The sequence below is a fragment of the Gorilla gorilla genome, chromosome 16, assembly GCF_029281585.2.
Source record: "Gorilla gorilla gorilla isolate KB3781 chromosome 16, NHGRI_mGorGor1-v2.1_pri, whole genome shotgun sequence".
Classification (NCBI taxonomy): Eukaryota; Metazoa; Chordata; class Mammalia; order Primates; family Hominidae; genus Gorilla; species Gorilla gorilla.
In genome coordinates this window covers 95,438,319-95,459,847 of record NC_073240.2, presented here as the reverse complement: position 1 = coordinate 95,459,847, position 21,529 = coordinate 95,438,319, and the positions used below count along the sequence as shown (strand labels likewise).

Sequence of the window (21,529 nt, the reverse complement as noted above, 5' to 3'; positions counted from 1 at the left end):
TTTAAGCTGATGAGAAAACTATGTTTCAGTCTCTGGAGTTTAATGGTCACATTTGTGTGATACTGCAGTAGAATTAGGTCTGTCACATGCAACGATGTGAAACTTACATTTTGTGCATTAAAAAAAGAGAGACTATAAGAGAGAGACTATTACAGTATCCTTTAGTTCCCCTAGGCATTAGCTCAAGGAATAAAATACACACCCCATTTATTCTCTTGAGGCACTCAGAGTACAGTAGGAGAGGCAGATAGCAAAGCAATTCCAACAGTGTTGTGTGTGATCTAGGAGGTGTTAAGAATGAGATGCTAATGCAGTACCTAGTCGATGCATTAATCCAGTGTGATAAAGGCTAGACCACAAAAAAATGTAACTAGAATGACAATGAAGGGACTGAGAAGCTGAATTTTGTAATTTGCTGATTATATGTGTTGGAGAGGAATGGGGTGCAGGTAGCAGCAGGTGTTTAAGTTGCCTAGATAGGCCAGAGGTAATATGGTGGAACCACCAATTAACACAGGGAAAGGGGAGCAAGAGCCATTTACAGAAGGTAAGGTGGAAGACTGATAAGTTATCAAAGTTGAGACACACTATATAGTCCAACTGGATATTCAAGGTGGGAGTTCAGAGCAAAATCTGGGATGGAAATGTGGAAGACAGGAACCATCTCTCCTCAAACAAGTGTGTAAAGTGAAAAGCAAACAAGGCTGGGAGCTGAACCACAGGAATAATTAACTTTTAGTGGCAGCACAGAGGAAAGAGAACTCATAATGAAAACTGAGGGAGAATGTCCAGGGAAGCACAGCAGAGCTGGGGGTGGGGGGGCGGAGGGGAAGAGAACAGGACTAAGGAAGCTGAGAGAGGAAGTTTCAAGGAGTAAGCAACAATTGCAAATGTTGCAGAAAAGTCAGCTGAGGGAGGCAGAGGTGCCCCCAACTTGTTTGGTTACTGGGAGGGCAGCAGACACCTGGGGGACACAGAAGCCAGGCTGCAATGAGCTGGGAAGCCAGAAAAGCAAGGTATGACAAGAGATAAGATAAAATAAACAATATTTAATTAAGATATGCTAATTTTTAATCAAATTTATAAATAAGTAGAAATTGTAAATAAGGTTCAGATATTAACCACAGATCCTCCAAAAATTTCAAAATTACCTGTTTCCCTTACATCATACTTTTCATGTCTTATTTTGATGGCTGGTAACCCTACCTAGGTCTGAAGAGAATCTAAGTTACCCTTATAAGTTTAGGTGACAGATTACAAACTTTAGAATTAGAAAAGTTTAAGCTGTGATACCTTTTTTTTACTTTGAGGCCAAAAACAAAAAAAAATCTGTAAACCAGAGGCATGAATAAAAAATTTGTGGTTTATTTTTCTCCACTCTGTGTCACCTCGTGAGGTGATCAGCACTTAGCACAGCACAGCCTAATTAACTGTTGTCAAACAGAATTGAAGGTCAAATGGCTAATTAAAGATGGAGACATTACTAGAATCCAGATCTTTTGATCTGCCAGGTAATTTTCTTACAATGACAATTCAAAAGGTCATGCCTTACAACTGTAGTAAGCTCTGTAAAAAAGTTATACTCAATATCACTAATTCTTAGGGAAATGTACATGGAAATTATGAGACACACTTTAAACTCACTAGAATGGCTATCAGCAACAACAAAACAGAAAATGGCAAGTGTTGGCAAGACTCTAGAGAGATTGGAACCCTAGTGTGCCGTTGGTGGAAATGTAAAATGGTACAGCCGCTATGGAAAAATGATGTAGCAGTTCTTCAAGAAAATAACCATAGAATTATCACATAATCTAGCAATTCCACTTCTGGGTATCTGCCCAAAAGAAATGAAAGCAGGGACTTAAATAATTGTACACTGATGTTCCTAGCAGCACTATTTGCAACAGGCAAAAGAAGCAATTCAAGTGTCTACGAATGAACAAAATACGATAAATACATACAACATATTATTATTCAGTCTTTAAGAAGAAGGAAATTCTGGCAATTGCTACAACGTGGATGAACCTTGAGGACATTATGCTAAGGGAAATAAGCCAGTCACAAACGGACAAATACTATAGGAGTCCTCTTATGGGAGCTACTTAGAGTTGTCAAATTCGTGGAGACAGAAAGTAGAATGATGGCTGTCAGGGGCAGAGGGAGAGGACAATGAGGAAACAGCGTTTAATGGACACAGTTTCAGTTACACAAAATGAAGAGTTCAGGAGACGGATGGAGGTGACAGTTGTGCAACAATATAAACATAACGTCACTGAACTGTATACTTAAAAATGATCATTGCAGCCAGGTGTGGTGGCTCACGCCTGTAATCCCAGCACTTTGGGAGGCCGAGGCAGGTGGATCACCCAACATCGGGAGTTCGACACCAGCCTGACTGACATGGAGAAACCCCGTCTCTACTAAAAATACAAAAACTAGCCAGGCGTGGTGGCGGGCACCTGTAATCCTAGCTACTCAGGAGGCTGAGGCAGGAGAATTGCTTGAACCCGGGAGGTGGAGGTTGCAGTGAGCTGAGATCGCGCCATTGCACCCCAGCCTGGGCAACAAGAGCAAAACTCCGTCTCAAAAAAAAAAAAAAAATGCATGTTAGGTTATGTGTATTTTAGGATGATTAAGAAAACATAAAAATGACAAAATTTATTAATTTTAAGCCAAGTTGGAATGAATGTACGGGTCTAGAAACTGACACATTTTAAGGAGATGAATTTGGTAAAGTAAAAAGATACATTTATTTGTCAGGGTCAAAATCCCAGGTGACCATGGGTGCTGTCCTCACTGTGTCTACAGCAGCTCTGCAGGAATGCAGCCTGACTCGCCTCACACTCAGATCTTTCAAGAGATGCTCTCAGCCCAAATGTTTATATGAAATTACTACATTTTATACACTGCCAATCAAACAGAAGTCATGAAGTCAACCAAGGGCCACTCTTATCTAATCATCTTCCACAGTCATGCTACTTATGTCAGTATAAATATCAATGTATTGCTTCTCATTTAGATAAGACATTTTCTTAAACTTGACTATGCGGACATTTTCTGCTGCCTCTCACTCTATAAATACCCAATACCAATTCACATTTCCTAACACAATGAAGACAGCTTTTTCCCAGAGCAGATAAATTCTGTACTAAAAGTGTTGGGCTCTGCTGTCAATTTTGCTAGCTCCATCACACTGAACTCTGTAAGTAGCATAAAAATCAAAATGTATTCTTTCAGGCCACATTTCTCTTAATGTTATGATTGTTCTCTGTGTGATTTCACCTTGCACAGCTCATGTCATTTCATATAACAGAGATAAAGACTGCTGTTCAGCTAATACAAAAAAATAGATAACTCTCAGTCCCTGTAGTAAGGTATAAATTCATTTAGCTAAATTTTGTTTTCTAGGTAATTTCATGGTGTTAGCTCTTTGAGGAGCCAGGTGCTTTGCCTTAATGTGTTTTTAGATTTAGAGTATATTAGAGAAAATCCATACAAAAATCCAGGGTTCATAGGCTTCTATAGTAATCCCCAATACGTGCTCACGACATGAAATTTTAAATTACTCCATCAGCACAAGTGAAGGATAGAATCTCTTGCACAGTTTGCACAAGGTGACAACTGAGTTACTACAAACTATAAATGCTCTACAAGCCTAGGAAACGTAGCACAGAATGCATATTAAGTGATATATTTTTACATACACACATACATCAGGAACATAAATATAAGCCACTCATTTTCACTAATGCAGCCATTAAAAATGAATTCTCCAATGCTATGTAGTCACCTGGAAAATAATTTATGGTATAATTTTAAGTGAAAACAGAAACTACAAAATTCTACCAAAACTATGTTTATGGCTCTGTGAAGTGATGTACAAGTATGGCTTAAGTTGGGGGAAAAAAAAATGAAAAAATCACTGATGGCTGATTTTTTCCAAAGGCAGATAATATGTGCTTTTTTTTTCCTTTTACTATTGACATAATGTTTTGTAATAAGCGAATGTAAAAATAAAAGTAATGTTTGCGGTGACATTTTGTATGTGTGCTTTCAGACAACAGAAAGAAAAAGTTTAATCAAAAACAGTCTTGGATGACAACTAGGTTTCTGGTGACCAGCTCAGATCAACTCATGACAGCTACCTGAAGAGCTGTTATTAAAAAAAAGATTCTGGCCAGGCGTGGTGGCTCATGCCTGTAATCCCAGAACTTTGGGAGGCTGAGGTGGGTGGATCACGAGGTCAGGAGATCGAGACCATACTGGCTAACACAGTGAAACCCCGTCTCTACTAAAAATACAAAAAATTAGCTGGGCGTGGTGGCAGGTGCCTGTAGTCCCAGCTACTCGAGAGGCTGAGGCAGGAGAATGACGTGAACCCAGGAGGCGGAGGTTGCAGTGAGCTGAGATCGCGCCACTGCACTCCAGCCTGGGTGACAGAGTGAGACTCCGTCTCAAAAAAAAAAAAAAAAGATTCTGAGACTCAGTGGGAAATATGATGTCATTCACTTGAACATCTGCCTTGGGCTTTGGAAAGGGGAGCAATGGCTCTAGGCTGGTATTACCATCTCCATCTCAGCACAAATATCAGAAACATAGATCCTATAGAAGGACCAGAAATATCCTACAACTTTCTTTAAGACAATTCAAGAGGCCTTGCTAACTCAAGATATGGCACAGCTAATTAGTTCTTATTCAACAGCCAATATAGGAAAGTCCACATATAGTTTTAGAATATTCTAAATAACACAGCGCTCTGTAAAATAAATGAAACCACTTCACATAGTACAGGCATATTACGGAAAATCAAGACAGATATCTATCCTATCCTACTTATGTGCAATAAAATATTATCATGTTTGTCATCTCTGCACAGAACAGAAGCTCCAGAGAGAGAACAATCAGTACAGGCATCTATCCGCACAACACAAGTGCTTCAATAGCATTTAAGCTCGAGTTTAACATTTAATTTAGTAAATTTCTGCTTTTCTATAAAGGTATAATTCTGTATTACCATTCCTTCTGACTCTCAGGACCCAAAGCATACTGTTCCATATTGAGTTAATCAACAAAAAGCACAGAGAACCTGTGTAAGCCACCGTGGCAGGGTTTACACCACTGGGTAAGTTTCCACGGACTGAGCAGGAAGGGTTCTTGATTAAGACACTTGCACCTTTGCAAAGCCTCACTGTCTGTTTTGGCTCATTGTTCACCAAACAATTCAAATTTCGTAAATCATATAAAAATCCAGTGTTGAAAAGATTCAGACTTAAAGTAGAGGAAGCTCTAATTTCCAATAAGTATCTTGACACAAGCAGGCAGAATCTTGACAGCCTGAGAATGACAGGACAGTGTGGCATTTACAGAGAGCTGAAAGCAACAAGCAAAAGAGCATATTTTAAGCATCAAAGGAAAGTTAAAGCAAGCCTGGCCAAAGCTCTAGGCTTACCTGACTGGCCAAGGTAATTGGAAAGTAAACACAGAAGGAGCTCTCATGAGAAGCAAAGTTCAGCCAACTTGGTTTGTGTGAGGAAAGGTAGGATCTACTGAGCCACAGTCAAGTCCTTGGCTGGAAGAGGCCCATTATTTCGAGATGGTTCAGTTCTACTTGGTGGAAGGGTAATGCCTGTGTGAAGTATAACACTAGAAACCTAGCATAAGGAGAAAATGGGTGCATCAAACACTTGGGGTGCAAGTGTAGGGATTTTGTTTCCTTATTCAAGACTGTTATTAGTTACATAATGTGACCTTTGCAGAGATCAAAAACCTGGCTCTTTCAGGTCCCACATCAGGAATCACCTCCTTAACAAGTTCTACCCCAAGCCTAACTCTAATCCTGACCTTCTAGTGTGAAGCAGCACCTCCATGTCATAATCTCATCACACCTCACATTCTTGATGGCCCTAAGGATCCAACATTATCTTGTTAGTTTATTTACTTAATCTCCTAATCTACTCCTCAATACCACCCTGCAATACTGTAAATGCCCTGAGGGGAAGAGACTGGATTTTCCTAGTCCACATCAATACCTGGCACATTACAGATAAGTTTTGATGGAACGAACAAATGAATGAATTCAGAAGAGGATTCGTTTTATTAACATCATGACTGAATATTTACTAGAAATCCAAGCCTGCCTAGAGACTAGTGGAGTTCATCAACCTAAAGAGCTTCATAACTGTTAAGCTTTTTGGAAAAACATGCTGTGTAATACATATTTATTGCTCTATGATAAGGTACAGGGCAGCTTTTTTACAGAGGCATTAAATTAGTAATGATCATCAGTCTTACTGATTGAAGGTCAGGGAGTAAACTATGGTGAGGATGCGCCCATTTTATCTGCTCGGACATCCCATCTGGTTTTTCCCAATCATTTCGTAATGAAATGACCCACTCCTCTTAACATCTTTACAAAATCACCATCAACAGGTTGACAATGAAGCCCCTGAACTCCACAACAGAGTAAGGCCCACATAAGTGATCTCAGACACTATCAACCAAGAATTGAAGGATCCTAGAACTGGCATGGATCCTAAAGCCCAGCTCTCTGTCCCCTCTTTCCATTAACATTTGGATCTTAATAGGCAGAAATCCTTTACAATCCTGAGGATCCTGGAGACAGCTGGAATTCCCCAGCATGTTGGGGACTAAGAAAGGGCAGCAGGTGAGGCACCCAGGAAGCACTCATGAGGAGCTGACTGATGTGCATCCAATGCCCTCTGAACTGATCCAAATGTCTCAATCAAAGGAGAAAAAGCTGCCACAGACAAATTAAAAGGAATCACATGCACTCACGCGCGCGCACACACACACACCTCCTAAGCCCTTTTTTGGCCTGTGAATCTACAAAGGTTTTTAAATATAAATTAATAAACTCTTCCTACACTCATGTGAAGCATGATTTAATGAATATATTTCTCAACCTGTCTGGGATGCATTAACATGACATTTGCCCAGATCATGGGAGTTTGTCTTAAAATACTCAAAGGAGTTACTCACTATCAAAGATGGCAGTCAGCACTCATTAGTATTTATAAGGCATTCCATTACAGTAGCATCTCTCAGATGAAAAGGTAAAGAACACTTATCAATATTAAAACCATCATCTTTTAAAAAGGTTAAATCGATTTTTCTCCACCACTTGGATTCCATCAATGCCAGTGACAGCGCGATGAAGTGGACATTATCATGTGACAGCTTAAATTGATAATTCCCAAATGAACTTTCCCTAGTTTTCTATCATTTCTCAGTCTGTGGATTTTGCAACCCATTTCATAGAGCCTCGGCTAGAACAAAGGCTTAGAATGATTAAAAACATCCAAATCAATCTTCCCACTGAGCTAAAATACTGCAAATGAGTTTTTAAATATGAAGCAATTATTAGGTTCTATTAAGGGAGGTAAACATGACACATTATATGGCATTAAAGTTAAATGAGTCTCTCCACCATCAATATTTCCAAACAACAAGAGCATCAGCCACTGCAGCTACTCCTTAAGGGCAGGCTATGGTGCTTCAGGTATCAGGTACTAAGCACTTAAGAAATACTATCCTATAATCCTCATAACTCTATAAGGTAGGTACTATTAGAAGCCTCATTCACTGACGAATAAACTGAGGCACAGAAAGCTTAAGTAACTTTCCCAGTGACACACAATTACTACATAGTAGAGCTGAGATTCAGGCCCATTGGCTCAGCTCCAAATACTTGACCTTTAAGCCACCTGTCCTTCAGTCTCTGACACCTCATTTCCTGTAGGTGACAATTTCAGTATCCATTCCTAATATGTGTAGCATTGCAAAGGGTCCTTCAGCAAAGTTCCAAGAGGCTACACAATGTGAGAGGAACAGAGATAAGAGTGACGACCTCTCCCCAAGCCTTTGACAGCCAGTCCCTCCCATTCTTCCAGACTCAAGTCACATTTTTCCTCCCCACTCTCAGCCTACACAGACCTCATCTGCCTTTAAAATCCTCTCTGCTCCGAAGAGGTTACCACTAATAATGTTTTCATGAAGATGAAGCTTGACACTCCAAGGAGACAAGTTTTTTGAAACTAGAAAACATTTCCATTTTTCTCTATTGCCCTGTTTAAACGTGAAATCATAGCTAATCAATATTTTTGGCTGGGGGGGGACCAATCAGAAATGTAGGTATGTGCTCCAATGAAGCCACTGACTACGTTTCACCTTCCAAAGCCTTCAAAGGTACTCTTTTGTCTATATATATATATATACACACACACATATATATACACATATATACACACACACGTATATTTATATATGTATATATATACGTAAATGTGTATATATACATATATGTATATACATATGTATATATGCATACATATGTATATCTACACATATGTATATATGCATACATGTGTGTATATGTGCGTATATATGTATACATATTACATATATACATATATACATAGGTGTATGCATGTATACATATTACATATGTGTATATATGTATACACCTATGTATATATGTATACACATATGCATATACGTATACATATGCATATATGTATACATATGCATATATGTATACACTTGTATATATGTATATATGTATACACATATGTATATGTATATATGTGTAAATATATGTATATATGTGTACATATAGTGTACATATATGTATATATGTGTACATCTAGTGTACGTATATGTATATATGTGTACATGTACGTATATGTATATATGTGTACATGTACGTATATGTATATGTGTACATGTACGTATATGTATATATGTGTACATGTACGTATATGTATATATGTGTACATGTACGTATATGTATATATGTGTACATACATATATATGTATATATATACACATATATAAATAAACATACAAATATACATATAAATATACACATATACATATATACATATGTATATGAATATACACATATGTATATATACGTATATAAATATCTATGTGTATATACACATATACATGTATATATGTGTATATACACATATACATGTATATATGTGTATATACACATATACATATATGTATATGTATATATACATGTGCATGTATATACGTACATGTATATGTACATGTATATATGTACATGCATACATGTATATATGTACATGCATACATGTATATATGTACATGCATACATGTATATATGTACATGTATATATGTACATGCATACATGTACATGTATCTATGTATATATGTACATGTATATATGTACATGTATATATATACATGTATATATACGTATATACGTATATAAATGTGTATATGTATATACGTATATAAATGTATATATGTATAAATGTATATAAATATATGTATATATACATATATATGTATATACACATATATACATATATTTAGGTAACACTGTCAGCTAACCCCAGAAGTGGCCAGGCTTTCATCAAATTATAAGGTAACTACCAAGAAACCACTAAACCCAGTACTGCCAATAGGATATGTGCATGTCCAATACTCGCTTTCTGAGCTCACAACTTAGTTAAAAATGCAAAAGGGAAAAACATCTTTAAAATGAAAATAAAAAGCTAAAGTTTAAAAAAAACTTTCAGTGTCTAGTGTCTCATCTCTAAAAATAACAGCCTCAAGTTGGGTAAATAGACTAGATTTTTAAAATTGTTACTGGCCCAAAAATGTGCCTCTTGTTTCTTTTAATACTGTAATTTAGTATCAGATCCTACCATGCTTTCTCATCCTTATCCTGGTTAGAAGGCAATGTAGAAAAAAACCTCAGCAGCGCACAGATGTCTGAGCTCTGAGAAAGCTGACATAACAGCGTAGGCAGGCACTTACCCAAACCTCTGTAGGTTTGCTTATTACGAAGAATCCAGACTCCCTCTTATCCTTGAATAATAGAAATTTATGAAGTATCTGTTATGTGCAAGGCAGTCTGCATGTATTCTTACTAATATCCACAGGTATCTCAAAGTATTTTCATCTCCATTTTACAAATGAGAAAACTGAGTTCCAGAGATGTCAACGTCCTACAGCTAATATATGGCAGAACTGACATTTGAGCTGGGGTTTGTCTGAATTCAAAACCCAGACTTACCCCAGTAACAAGGTGGTTTGAGGGAGCCATAGCATAGGCCTTCATTACTTGCTCACTGGAGTAGAAACTTTTTAAGCGGTTCCATTCTGCACCTACCTCATCAGAAGTGGCCTACAGGAACTCTTGCTGAATGGAGAGAATAATTTGGAACCTTTTCTCTCCTTAATCATTTCAACAACCATACACAGTAGTGCTAATTCTCCTGATCTCAAAGAAACTAATAAAATCTAATAATAAATGCCAGACTTTTAAAAAACTATAAAATATTAAACAAATTCAAAGTCTGTTTAATATTCTCAAGTCCAAGGATAATTTTTTTAAATGACATTTTAAAGACAAAAATAAAAAGCCCTATTATCTCACCACTGAATTAAACCTGGTAACTTTTTTTTTTTAAGGTAGGTATGCCTTAGGAAACTGTAATTGTGACTAGAGGCACACGATAAAAAGTGACTTAGCTCAAACTAGACCATCTCCACAAAGGAACCACTAGTAAGTTTCTAGCACTCATTTCCAGAAAAAAAAAATATATCTGTATTCATACATCAGCACATAGTATTGTTCTATACTATTCTATCCTATGCTTAATCACATACTTTAAAAAGCAACAATAATACAAATGCCTTGTAAGTACTAAGTCAGTCAGCTCTGACCCACAGCCACCAGCAAAAAGATATCGACAGGCAAGACCTGGTTTTCCGACTGGCCAGATTTAGGATATTACTACAAACCATGGAAACGACCAAAATTGCACAAACAAGACATCCAGAATTGGTCAGCAAAATTTGCATTAGAAAATAGGTTAAACGAAAATACAAAATTACCATTCATAACCTATAGTAAAATGGCTTCTTATTGGAATGAATATTAAACAACACCGATGAGTGTTCTCAAAAGCAGATGAGGCTGTGCCCGGCACATCAGATTGTAGGGTCCCAGGGAGTATTAGTTACATTCTCCCACTACTTTCCCCCGCCATTTACACCAGCCTCTGCATTTGCTTTCACATCCTAGAAAGCCACCGACTCTACATGGAACTAAAGGAGGATCCCTAGGAGATATCTCAGAAGCTCTGCTGGGGATAAGCGGAGTATTCAGAGAAGTAACCCCAGCTTCTCGAAGACCACGATAACCAAAACATCCACCGTGTTTGTATACTCTGGATCTTGAAAAGATCTTATCTGATAAGTGTGTCTTAATGCTAATAATAGATACACACCAAAAAAAGTACCTTGATCGAATCAATAGCACCACAAGAATTTTCCCGGGTTTTGAAATGCCAACATCTGTATATATTTAAAAGGTTACATCATTCAAAAACATAAAAACACAATGAAGTTGTTCTCACATGAACACTTAGGAATTAAGTGTAGTAATATTTAGATGTGACTGCTAGCTTTGTTACACAAATCTAACAATCCTGTTTACAGCATCACTTGGGTCAGATAAAGGATAGAGACTTTTCCAGATTACCCAGCTTCATATATACACAGTCATCTGGCAGGAAATTGCTCTTAAATGACATATTTATCAAGACCATGCTGCGTTTATCTTCACAACAGGGTTTAGCAAGATTCCAGGTCTACATGGATGTGGTTTTAAAGCCTCCCCTGTCATGAAGGATTTCACCTTTGCATTGAGCCTGAGAATGCACAGAACAGCTACTTCCAAACTCAGGAGGTAGAGGAATTTCTGAAATCTTACTTGGAATGGTCTTGAAACCCCTCAAGTCTTGGGGTGAAATAATTTCCCTGGGATGCAAAACAGAGTGCAGTGGTTGAAATGGTTGAAACAGCACTAGCTTGAAATCACATAACAGGGGTAGAAAGTAAAAAAAGACACAGGCCAGATTTCCAACCCAGTTGGGTGACCTTGTGCAAGTTCTAGGTTTCACTGAGTATCAGTGTTCCCTTCAATAAAATGGAGATGATTCCTACCTAATAGGGTTCCTAAGAGGATTAGCATGACTAAGATAATGCTACCACTGAGTAGAGACTCCGAAATATCAGGTAGCTAGTACACAAAATAAAATATACAGCAGCTAAATCTGTGTGTCCTGTAAACTAGGAAAAGCAAAAACTGCTACTTAAAAAACAAAACAAACAAACAAAAACTACCAATGAAAAGGCACAGCCTGACAACTGAACACCAAAACTAAACAATAAAGTAATAATTCTGGATCTTGGGCTCATAGTGACAATGCTAGAAACTGACACGTGGCTTTGGAAAGGAAATTGGAGAGGAAGTAGTTAATAAAAGGACCAAATACCAGTCTGTTATTACTGATCAGGGCCACACCTATCTGATCAAACATAATTTGGGGGCACATAAATAGTTCATGACATTTAAAAACAATTCATCAGATACTTTCCAAGCCCCACCGTGTCTTTTGGTTCAAATATTAACAGAGAAAACTTCCCCAGAACCTTATTTCTCATTCTTTGCCAAAGCTACACGTCTCTGTGCCAACTCACATAAGGCTTAAGGGAGTGAAAGAAATGTCAGATAAATTCTACCTGTTTAGACAGGCTTAAAATGCTGAAGGCAACTTCTGCCAAGGACTCCTACGGAATTCAAAACATAGCACAATGTCAGAAAAAGTAGGAGATAAGGAAGACAGGGGAGGGAGCTCGTGTAAGTAAAGACTTAAAGGAGATGGAGATAATTATTTACTGGGCCTGTTCCAACAACAAACAAGAAGTCTTCAAGTGAAGCATTGTCGCTGTAGGACAAGGAACTCAGGACAGATTCTACCCAACAGATGTTGTCACCAATTGACCCAGTGAAAATAATAATTGAGCCTGCAGCACTCCTGAGCCCCAGATTATTCATGAAGGGGCAACTGGAGGTGGAACAGCTGATCCCAAAGGTCATTTCCAGACTGTAAACCAGAGAAGCTAAGCATATATATCTATATATATATCTTTTATGTTAAGGAAGATTATTATAGCAATGATGGTTATTGTAGTCCAAGAAATATAATGTTCTTTTTTGATATATTACCCAAGTTCTCAGGCTAAATCCAAACATGCTTCATAATGCTAAAAGTAGTTCCCCAACCACCACCTTAAAAAAAGTAAGCATTACCCAATCATTTTTGTTTTTGATTTTGGTATTTTTGTTTTTAATTTGGGTGTTTTTGTTTTTAGTTTTTCTTTTTTCTTTTTTTTTTTTTCCCACTGTCAACTCCATTGTATCTTGGATTCTTCAAAACCCTTCACAGAACATGGGCGTGGTCACACAGATAGGTTTAATACTTCCTTTTTAGTTTTCCCCATCAGTTCGCAGACCTCTCATGAATATTCCCACTTATTAATAACTTGCCATTAACAAAGCTTAAACAGACTAGCCTAGGCTTTCAGTTCCTCAAAAGCATCCATCCACTGATTTCTCAAAACACTCCCTCTGTGCTTCTCCATCTCCTTCCTGCCAGGCCCAGGTGGCACTTTGGATGTGGCCCTCACCACCTGCTCTCATAGCACCCTGTCCCTTACCCTTAACGAACAGCACACTTCATTGTAATCACTTGTGAAATTGTCTGGTTTCCCCTCTCAACTGTAAGCTCTGAGAGGATGAGGATCTATTTGTTTTATTCACAACTAAAATTACAGCACATAACATGTATAGCACATGCTCAGCGAATAGTTTTTGGATAAAAGAACTTTTTTTTTCTCCTAGCTACTTTTTAGCAGTTTTAAAAAAGCCTTCTACTTGGAGCACCTAAGAAAACCTATCTATTCTATATAAAAATTAATATTCTAACAGCTACTCCAAAGCAGCACTGGCCAATCTACACAATATACAAAATGATATGATTCATTTATGATTCATACGATATACATAAATTTAAAATGTGTGTTTTTATAACAGAAAATAACAAGAGGATATATGATAAACGTTTTACCTCATAAAAATTATATGGGCTCACATTCTGAACACTAGCTTTCAACAACCTCCTTGTTCACTCCTCACTCTACTATGTCAACAAAAAAGAGTCAAACTCTGTAAAATATTTTAAGAGATTTATTCCGAGCCAAATATGAGTGACCATGGCCCGTGACTCAGCCCTCAGGAGGTCCTGAGAACATGTGCCCAAGGTGGTCAGGGTGCAGCTTGATTTTATACATTTTAGAGAGGCATGACACATCAATGAAATACGTTCAAGAAATACATTGGTTTGGTTCAAAAAGGCGTGACAACTCAAAGTGCGCGGGGCTGGGGGTGGCTTCCAGGCTATAGATAAATGTAAACATTTTCTGACTGACAACTGGTTGAGTTTGTCTAAAGACCTGGGATCAATAGAAAGGAAATGTTCAGGTTAAGATAAAAAATTGTGGAAAGCAAGGTTCTTTGAAGTCTTACAGTGGCTGCCCTTAGAGATGATAGATGACAAACGTTTCCTATTCAGACCTTAAAAGGTGCTAGACTCTTAACCTCTTCAGGATAGGGAGGGCCTGGAAGAAAAAGATCTAGCTTTAATAGAGATTCTTTACAGATGCATATGTGACCCCACAAAGGACAGCTTTGCAGGACCATTTCAAAATATGGCAAAGAAACATACTTTTGGGGTAAAATATTTCCACTTTCTTCTTTGTCAGGTAATGTTATGCCAGAGTCAGATTGGAAAGTAAGTCATGATAGATAGGGTTAAATGAAACCCATTTGATAAGAATTTATAGTTTGTAGGGCATGACTTCCCAGACCCTTTAGATAAGAATTTGGGCAGCATTAAAAAAAAAAGAAAAAATCCGAGTTTAGTCCCGTCCTCAACTGCTTTCAATGGCCCTTGTTTGCTTTTCCACATTGAGGATGTCCTTCCACCTCCACCTCTCAAATACGGCTCTCAAATATCTCAAAGGCCAAAGAGAGTGGAGGATTCATCTCCACTCGCTGAAGAATGAGTTCAGTTGATTGAATTATTCAGTTGTTACAGCAACTGCATTATTCAATCAGTTGATATTTAGTCAATTATTCAATTACCATCCAAAGACCAGTTCTTTCAAATCTCTATATTGCCAACCTCTTTCCTGGAGTGCAGACCTTTATCTTATCCAATTATCCACCTAAAATCTCTACCTTGGGGTCATCCAGACATCTCAGACTCAGTGTCCAGGAAGGTCACAATTCTCTGAAAAGAGGCCTCTCCTCCTCCAATACTGACTTACGTTATTGGCACCAAGCCAGCAGCCCAAGGCTCAAACCTGATCCGCAGGCCCAGCACCTCCCTCTCTCTCATCACCCACCTCCACCTGGTCACCTGTGTAATCTTCCTAGTTATCTCTCAAATCCTGCCGCACCTCCACTTCCCTAAGGCCTTAATCAAGCCCAATAACCTACCTCCCTCCTGATCTACAATAACTTATGAGTGCCTTTCCTGCTGACTCACTGCCAGAGGGAGGGCATCTATTCTGTTCTCCCGTAACATTGCAGTACAAGGACTTCTATTCCGGTCCATGGGGATCATGTGTGTTTTGGTCACACTGTATCTCTTCTGGTGCCTAACATAATATTTAGCACAACTAGGCAGGCAACCAGTGACCACATGAATGAATGAATGCATGCATAGATGACACAGCTGGCATTCTCAGAATTAGATTCTGCTGCCTACCATAAACTCAAATTAATGTTTCTGTAAACATTTTTTTCTAGAGGGGAAGTAAAGGCACAGCAACCTTAGATTTATACCTGAGAGCAAACCATCACTCTACACACTTGCACACATATCCATGTCACTATCTGTACATTCTTACTCACGCTGCTTGACACCATGGGGCTATATGGTAAAAAAAAAAAAAAAAAAGAAAGAAAAGAAAAGAAAAAAAGAAAAAAAAAGGAATCATAGGCAACTTTTTTTTTTACCAGAAAAAAAAAATGTAATAGGACAAGGCACAGCTCTTCTGAATATCTTCCAAAATGTAATGAACAAACACAGCATCACCTTCAAATCCTCTGTGGCCTGGGGAGGTGCTTGGCCTCTAGAAGAGAGGCCTCTAATAATCAGATCAAATCCCAACATTCCTAAACAAGGAAACAAGGCCACCTTCCATAATCACCAACATCACTCCCCCTGGGTAACCCATAGGAGCCCTTAATCATGACGCTATGGGAAATGGTATTTGCATGTGATCATTTATATGGAATCATGTCTATTCACTCATGACATTTTAAAAGTCTGCACTAGGAGTAAATGACAATAAAGTTCTTCCTTCCTAGTTTGGAAATTTGTCTCTAATGAAAAATTTCTTAACCACAGTAGTCAGCAAAAGACTAGGATTGTTAAACAGGCATATCCCAAGCAATCCCAGGCCTGCTTCTCGGCCAATGCCAACACACAACAGTGGCATCAATGAAAACTCTCCCAGGCAAGATAAAAGAGAAGGAAGGCTCTAAAACCAGACAGCCTGTGCTTGAATCCCGGCTGAACCACTTTCCAGCTGTGTGACTACGGACAATTTCCTATTTCTCTTTCAGTTTTCTCACATTTAAATCCAGGTGATCATAGCCCTGCGTTACCCAGGGTTTGTACCGAAGATTAACAGTTAATATTTCTTAGCAAAATGCCTGGCACAACCTGAGTGCTCAATAAATGTTAGTGATAGTAATACAAATTATCATATTACAACACTAATATATTACTGTTATTATTAATTTCAGTTCCCTCCCAGTGATCTCCATAAGGGATTCCATGCCCTATCCGTTCTCTTAAATATTAAGACCAGTGGTTTTCAGATTTTAGCATGCACCAGAATCATCCGGAGGGCTTCTGAAAACACAGATTACTGTGCTCTAGACGCAGAGCTCCTAATGCGGGGTGCGTGAGAACGTGCATTTCTAACAAGTTAATCTCAGGTACGTAGGTGCTGCCGGACTTGAAGAACATCAGTGGAGGAGAACGAATGGATCTAAACCACCAGGGCTTTTTTTTTTTTTGAGACGGAGTTTCGGTCTTGTCGCCCAGGCTGGAATGCAATGGTGCAATCTCGGCTCACTGCTGCAACCTCCGCCTCCCAGGTTCAAGCCATTCTCCCACCTCAGCCTCCCAATTAGCTAGGATTATAGGCGCTGCCACCACGCCGGGCTAATTTTTGTATTTTTAGTAGAGATGGGATTTCGCCATATTGGCCAGGCTGGTCTCGAACTCCTGACCTCAGGTGATCCACCCAACTCGGCCTCCCAAAGTGCTGGGATTACAGGCGTGAGCCACTGTGCCCGACCACCACCAGGGCTTTTAATGGCTCTCTGCTCACTTAGAATGACCCTCCTGGACTCCATCACAGTAACTCCAAACTCAGCTCAAGCATCAGGAACCCTCCAGGGCCCCTGTGGCATCTCTATGCAAGCCTATAACAAAGCACTGTGATCAATGAAATCAGCTCCATGAGACTGGGAGTTCTTGACAATCAGGACTTCACCTTACTCAGGACTTGGGACATTAGAAAACTCCCAATAAATGGTGACTGATAGTTGGAGAAGCCAATGGCCAAAGGCATCCCTGAGAAACAAACCAACCTGGAAAGTCTTGAAGACCAGCTCTCAGAATTGTTCGTTGGACATGAGTGTCCAGAGTGTCTCTGCTGTCCCATCCAGCAGTCTCTTCTCTGCTCAGTGGAGCATGAGTCCTTTGCCTTTAACCACAACTTTCCCTCTCACTCTTTGAGGGTAACAGAGCTTCAACTTTGGGCTTCTCACTAGCAGGGCCCCCCGTGGGTGTGACAAGCCGCTGGGAAATGCTGAGTGTTCTCAGGGAGAGGGGAAGCCGGGTTGCAATCAGCACGCCTGTTTTTGTAAGCATTTCTGGTAAATTGCCCAAGATCCCCACTTTAGAAACAGGCAGAAATCTCCAGTAAATTATCATCTCTTTTTCTCATTTTAAATACATATTCACTTTCACACCTAATTTTGTATTAATTTTCTTAAAGAGAGTCTCCAAATTGTTTACCTTTTAGGCCTCACAAAACTTGGAACTGCCCCTGCTTCATATCTCCTATATACTCTCCTCCTTCATCACCCACCCTGGTTCCCCATGAGAACACCTTACCAGGTCAGGCACACTTTTATAAACACCTTCTAGGAAGGATTTAACAGCTCAGCTCCTAAAGAGGAGTTTAAGGTGTCTCACTGTTTCACCTCCACGTGAAGATAGAGGGGGAAAAAAATCTGTGCCAAGATTGATGCAGGCAAAATATTCTACCTGATCCTCCCTTCACAGGCAAAGCCTTTTCTCAACAGTTAACTGGCAACAATTCAAGGTAATTTAAATATAAAACCCCTTCCATTTTTGTGTGTAATTACCAACAATTACAAGAAAAGTTTTAAGAAAGCAAGTGTTTTCCACAACAAGAAATATTATTTGAATTCAGAGTACTATTTTTCACTCACTTTCCATTCTCCACAGTATAATAATTTTAATTTGAAAATTCCTTTCCTGGTTTACATGCACTTAAAGAAAGTGTCAGTTGTTATAAATCCTTTACGCAAAAGTCAAATAAGGAACTTGATTCCTCGCCAGATCATCACATTGCAGTACTCTACAATTTCCAGAAGTAGTACTTCTGGAAATAGGTTTAAGGAAAAATATATATTCGTGTGTGAGCACAGGTTTACACAAACACAAAGTCCTTTCCAGGTGACAAGAGACCGCTAATCATCTTGCAGCTGTAAGAAATCAAGCTGAAATTGATTTCAAAGCCCACTCAGCTGAGAAACTCACCTCTGCAGGAGGAGACCATAGTAAAGCACACGAATAATAGAAAAATTAGCTGTTCCTTCCATGTATAACACAGAGAGAATATATATGCAATTTTATTAATTGGCCCTGTTTGGATATATCAGGCCTTTCAAAATATGTTAAGACACATAATAAATTTTATCTTTTAACATATTTTGAAAGGCCTTTCAAGGCCTTTCAAAATACATTAAGACACATAATACATTTTATCTTTTAAAGCTACATCTACTACAAGTAGATGTAGCTGTTCATCTACCTGTCACAGACAGGTCACAGCTTGACCACACAAGTGCAATGAAAACAGTGCTCACTTCATTCCTGAGGACTACTTTAACTCCATTAATCCCCAGGAGATAGGATCTATGAATATAAATTTGAATTCTTATATTCAATCTGCCGGATTTACACTCTCCATCTTAGAGACAGCATGGAATAGTGAAAAAGTACGAGTTCTGCACTCAGAAATAGCCACATGCAATTTCTAAATTCACCACTGACCTTGTACAAATTACTGGACTCCTCTCTGCCTCAGTTCCTCGTCTGCACAGGGGAATAGTATCTACTTTGTAATTTCATAGACAAGATAAAGTGCCTAGCATGGTGCTTGGCACAGAGTTAATTCTTAATAATCTTATTTTAAGCATGGTTTTGACAATTTTTATTGCTTTGGAATGACTGATCAGGCTAATGACAGAGACTCTTCAAAGATTTACATTCTCCCTGCATTTAAATACTTATAACCAGCGATTACACAGGTGCTGCTGAGGCAAAGCGCAGCGCCATTGGTCTCTTTCTAAACACCCACCTGTGAGGAATAAGTGCCTTAAAATTCCCCTTTGTATTAATATCAACACCTGTGCTACCCAACAGCACACCAGCCCGGCTCTCAGAGGTCTGCCCGTTAACAGGTGTACAATATTTGTTGAATTGAAATGCTACTGACTCAAGCAAAAAAAGAATGCTAATGGAAATCATAATCCATACAAATCCTTCAATAAGTGGTGTCTGAATTCTGTGCGTCCTGAAGCAAGTGTTCTAACGTCTCACGGTTCACTGAGAAGCTGCTTGGTACCTTAAGTGTTCGCACCCGTGTACCTTCCAGACCAAGCTCTTGTAAGCATCTAGAGGAGGCTGAAACCCTCAGTCAGCATCGCACAAAAGTTCATTCAGACTAGAGAAAACCTCTTTTATGGCAACCCAATCATTTAAAAAAGCCGTCAGCACACCATTTGCTTAACAAATGGACAGTGCAGGGGGGAACTAATTGCGGAAACTAATCGCCACTCAAGTTCACCACCAACATCACTGTCTTTATTTTTAACTTACTTATCTTCAGTGGGATTGAGACACTGTTTGTTACCTACGCAATTATCCCAAGGATTTCTGCTCCGGTGTCGCTGAGCAAATGTCAGCGCAAAGAATTAAAGTTGAACCTCCGGGTCTCTACGAAGAGAGCGTATTAAAGCCCACCCAGCTGAGGAACTGACCTCTGTGGAAGGAGTCCTGGATGTGGCGGTGACTAACTCCGTAGCGCCCCGGGGAGACTGAATGTGTGGCCTTTAAAATGCAAAGAAATTCTGGGCCAGGCTGCCCTCCCCTAGTGCGCCTTCCAGTACGCCACGCCTGGATTTCTGCCTCCAGTCCTCAGGACGCCTTTCTGATCTCTGAACCACAAGCAGCTCCGGGGTAGTAGCGCCACTGAATTCTCATTCTGGACCCTCCAGCTCCCCAACTCCCAGCTTCGGTTGAGAGAAGACGCCCACCCCCAGGCGGCGACCCTGCTGCCCGGCCCACGCGCGCTGCCAGGTGAACCCGGCACCGCCCTCACCTATGCGAGGCCGCGTTCGGGGGCTGCAAAGCTGGGCAGGCGCGCGCCCCTCACCTGCACCGGACCCGCTGCAGTCGCCACTCGGAAGCGCAGGGAGCAACCCTGACGCGGCGGGGGCGGGGGCGGGGGCGGGGGCATCACCGACGGCCCCCGGACTTCCTCGGGCCCCCCCCCCCCGCCCTTGCGAGCCCCGCCTTAAAGGGGAGGAGGCGGCCGCGCGTCACCTTAGAGCAGCCTCCGACCCAAGCGCCCGCGCTGCCGCCGGGAGCTCAGCCGGGTGTTGCAAGGAGGCGCTACGCTTGGTGCTGGGCACTGGCTGGGCGTAGAGAAAGCGATTACTTGTAACTCATTCGTTTGGGTTGGCTCACAGGAAAAGGAAGGTGTGTCCAAAAAGTCCGAAGTGAGGAAATAGGAGGAGGATGGCTTGCAAACTCGTAAAGTCTTAATAAGTTGTCTTCGCTGATACTCAGAAGGGTTCTCTTCGCTCCTGTAGGTCCCTGATAGATTCATGGGAAGACAGCAGCCTCCCTTTGTAACGCCCTGACCCTGGGAAGAGGTACCCGAGCCAGACAGCCTATTAAACCTATGCCACGTGTGCGCGACTGTGGGTGGAAGATGCCCGCCCAGATCCACAGAACTGTTTCCTGAGCCTTGGTGCCTCATCTATGAGATAAGGCCGGCGTACTGCTCAGCAAGCCGTCCCGAGTACTCAGCAGAGAACCCTAAAGACCCTCCCGTGCGATTGTTGGCACTCAGCGAATATTTGCTATTTATTCCCCCTTTCCCTTACTTTCTTTTTCTACTTTTTTTACGCCGCTTTCCTGCTGTAATTGTCTTATTGTACTTTGTTTGCTCGGTTTCACTGCCTGGTCAGTTTCTTTTCCCGTCTATTAATGAGCC

At 40.1% G+C, this 21,529-nt stretch overlaps 1 protein-coding gene across 6 annotated transcripts in view; it reads right to left on the bottom strand.

The window, feature by feature from the left end:
* The window catches only part of MCTP2 (multiple C2 and transmembrane domain containing 2), a 262,809-nt gene extending 241,998 nt beyond the window's left edge, over positions 1-20,811 (bottom strand). For 2 of the 6 annotated variants that reach the window (XM_055364239.2, XM_063698858.1), the window contains exon 1: positions 20,289-20,811. The gene's annotated coding sequence lies outside the window, so the exon portion shown is untranslated. The remainder of the gene's footprint in view (positions 1-20,288) is intronic. The other 4 variants (XM_055364238.2, XM_063698856.1, XM_055364241.2 and 1 more) reach the window with 4 other exon arrangements.
* Positions 20,812-21,529: the final 718 nt, after the last annotated feature.